Raw genomic sequence first — 4110 nt, forward strand, 5'->3', positions numbered from 1 at the left:
GTGACGCACAATACTTTCTCCCAAAAAACTCAAAAAGCTTACATATGAGAAATTTTAGGGGCAACTTTATTATATTTGAAGGCTATTACACTCAATTTCTTTACTTTGTAGGTTTTCTCACCTTCAAATCTAAAATTTAGAGATAAATTTCAAGATCTGTAGGTGGGATTACACTAAAGCGAGGACTTTTCAATCATTCAGCTATACTATGTTTTTTCCAAAAACTTTACAAGCAAATTTACCATATTTTATGGCTATTGCACTAACCTTCTTTGTAACTTCTCTAAACTTTAATTTAGGTTCTTTGAACTTTGGAGATATTCTCACCTTGAATTTAAAATTTAAAGTTGTGATGTTACTTTGTTAGCCTTTTTGCATCGGTGGCTTTTTTGGAGCATGGGGATGTTGTATATTTTATGTTTCTAATTCATTACAACTCACTCTGACAAGTGATAAGTGAGTGCTGGTAAAAAAATGTTTTTAAGAAAATTAGAGGTAATTTGTAGGTGGGATTATACTAAACCTATGTTTTTTCCTCCAATTGTTGTGGGTGTCCTAACCTTCAAATTATATCTTACGAGTGTGTGGCCCATCCTATGGATGGACACATAGACACACACACACACACACACACAGAGACCCTTTTCGTTGCGCCCGATCCACTCTCTTTCTTGCTTTGTCTTGGTCTCCAACTCTCATCCCCTCGAAGCCCTTTCCTTATGTCACGTGGGAGGGGCCTCCAAGGTGTATTAGATATAGTCAAGGAATTTGTAGGTGGGATGACACTGAACCTAGGTTTTTCTCAAGCACTTGCGTACGCCATAGTTTTTTGCTATTATTCAATAGTCCATTATCTATAATCTTTATAATGGAGCTTGAAAAATTAGAGGAAGGTGAGGGTCTCCACGTCACCTTTTGGTTGATTTGCACGGCATGTTGAATCAACACCAAAATTGAGTTGTTGAGTCCCTATTGGTTGTCCTCCTTGCTATAGACACATTAAAGAGCCTTCAAAAATTACATGAAGTACTCCAAGTTCAATGCAAATTAATTCTTTCCCACACGGTGATGGTCATAGACACACACAGTGCACACACGTATGCGTACACACACACGCAAGCTGTGAGGCGTACAATTTTGGGTACTATAGTTTGCACGTTGTTGAAAAATGGTGGATTTGCACAATCTCTCTCTCTCTCTCTCTCTCTCTCTCTCTCTCTCACACACACACACACACACACACACACACACACACAAGTTAACACGATGTCAGGTGCACGATTTTGACTATTTCAAATTTGTAGGTGGGATTACACTAAACCTAGGTTTTTCTCAAGCCCTTGCATACACAATAATTTTTTGCTATTATTCAATAGTCCATTATCTATACTCTTTATAATGGAGCTTGAAAAATTAGACGAAGGTGAGGATCTCCACATGCCGCTTTCTGGTTGATTTGCACGGCATATTGGATCAACACCGAAATTGAGTTGTTAAGTCCCTGTTGGTTGTCCTCCTTTTTATAGACACATTAAAGAGCCTTCAAAACTTACATGAAATACTCCAAATTCAATGCAAATCAATTCTTTTCCAATGGCTTGAAATAGTCAAAATTGTACACCTGACATTGTGTTAACATGTGTGTGTATATGTGTGTGTGTGTGTGTGTGTGTGTGTGTGTGTGTGTGTGTGTGTGTGTGTGTGTGTGTGTGTGTGTGTGTGTGTGTGAGAGAGAGAGAGAGAGAGTGAAAATCCACCATTTTTCAACAACGTGAAAACTATAGTACCCAAAATTGTATGCCTGACAACTTGCGTGTGTGTACGCGTGTGCATGTGCGTGTGCGTGTGTGTGTGTGTGCGCCACCATCACCGTGTGTGTCAGATACACACACACACACACACACACACAGCACTCTGCCACTAGCAACTAGACAAAGAAAGAGAAAGAATGAGGTGGGTCACCAAAATTAGAACCAAGACCTTGATTAGGGTAGCTGCTGGTGATCACATATAGGTACGATAGGCCAAGCGGTGGTGTTGCGATATTTAGCAACAATAACTTGGTTGTGAAGCAGAGTTGAATAGGGGAGAGGCATTGCTTTCTTGTGGGGAACGCTTGGTAGTAGCAAATGGGTGCTCAAGGCAATGGGTGTCCATGGGTTTGCTCAAGACACTGAGTGTTTGGGCTGAGGAAAAAGAGTTGATGGCTTAGGTGGGAGCACCTGCAGCCATGACTCGACATACTATATGTGTGTGTGTGTCACCATCACCGTGTGGGAAAGAATTGATTTGCATTGAATTTGGAGTACTTCATGTAATTTGGTTTTTCTCAAGCCCTTGCATACACAATAATTTTTTGCTATTATTCAATAGTCCATTATCTATACTCTTTATAATGGAGCTTGAAAAATTAGACGAAGGTGAGGGTCTCCACATGTCGCTTTCTGGTTGATTTCACGGCATGTTGGATCAACAACGAAATTGAGTTGTTAAGTCCCTGCTGGTTGTCCTTCTTTCTATAGACACATTAAAGAGCCTTCAAAACTTACATGAAGTACTCCAAATTCAATGCAAATCAATTCTTTCCCAATGGCTTGAAATAGTCAAAATTGTACACATGACATTGTGTTAACCTGTGTGTGTGTGTGTGTGTGAGAGAGAGAGTGAGAGAGAGAGAGAGAGAGAGAGTGAAAATCCACCATTTTTCAACAACGTGCAAACTATAGTACCCAAAATTGTATGCCTGACAACTTGCATGTGTGTGTACGCGTGTGCGTGTGTGTGTGTGTGTGCCACCATCACGTGTGTGTCAGATACACACACACACACACACACACACACACACAGCACTCTGCCACTAGCAACTAGACAAAGAAAGAGAAAGAATGAGGTGGGTCACCAAAATTAGAACCAAGACCTTGATTAGGGTAGCTCCCGGAGATCACATATAGGTACGATAGGCCAAGTAGTGGTGTTGTGATATTTAGCAGCAGAGTTGAATAGGGGAGAGGCACTGCTTTCTTGTGGGGAACGCTTGGTAGTAGCAAATGGGTGCTCAAGGCAATGGGTGTCCATGGGTTTGCTCAAGACACTGAGTGTTTGGACTGAGAAAAAAGAGTTGATGGCTTAGGTGGGAGCACCTGCAGCCATGACTCGACATACTATGTGTGTGTGTGTGTGTGTGTGTGTGTGTGTGTGAGAGAGAGAGAGAGAGAGAGAGAGAGAGAGAGGAACTTTCCTTGGTAACCTAGTAGCCCTTCAAAAGTGACCCCAAAGCGTGGCACCAACCAAAACTTATCTTGCTTTACCAATAGAGGGTCATGAAAAGCATGTTTATTGGCAAGTCATGGTTTTGATAGCATGGCACAACAAAATCAAGCTGGTAGAAATATGATACATTGTTGTTGGTTGATTAGCAAGGAGGTATGGGCACTTTGAATTTATTAGAATTTGTGCGAAGAATGAGTCGCTCACAACCATTTGACTAAAAATACTCCATGTGCTCATTAAGAGAGAGAGAGAGAGAGAGAGAGAGAGAGAGAAAGCTATCCAGTCCTCAAATCAAAAGAATTGAGAAAGGGAGAAAAGGTGGAAAAAGAGATAGCAGAGATCTACTCGATGAATCTTGATCTCAAGATCTAATATGAGAGAGAGAGAGAGAGAGAGAGAGAGAGAGAGAAGGCATAGCTATGCATTGTTATCTTGCTAGAGTGATTCCAAGGACTATAGTTTCATTCTCCTCACACGTGGGCGAGCACACACACACACACATACCTACCTATATATGTCCCCATGTGTGTGTGTGTGTGTGTGTGTGTGTGTGTGTGTGTGTGAGAGAGAGAGAGAGAGAGAGAGAGAGAGATCTTCAATTTCCGTGATTTTCTTGGCCGCAGCAACGCGCGGGTCACATACTAGTCTATATCTTAAATATTTTAAAGAAGGAAAAGGCCTCCATGTGTCACTCATTGGTTCACTTCAAATGTTTTTACAAAACATCTAATCTAAAGTGCAAAAGTGAAGGGGTAAAACTGGCTGGAATGACCATTTGACAATGAAAAGTCAAAAGAATTTTATTTTTTTTTCTTTTGCCAAAAGGCTTTTCACTTACAC

Source organism: Adiantum capillus-veneris, chromosome 4 (genome assembly GCF_014529385.1).
Source record: "Adiantum capillus-veneris isolate H3 chromosome 4, ASM1452938v2, whole genome shotgun sequence".
Classification (NCBI taxonomy): domain Eukaryota; kingdom Viridiplantae; phylum Streptophyta; class Polypodiopsida; order Polypodiales; family Pteridaceae; genus Adiantum; species Adiantum capillus-veneris.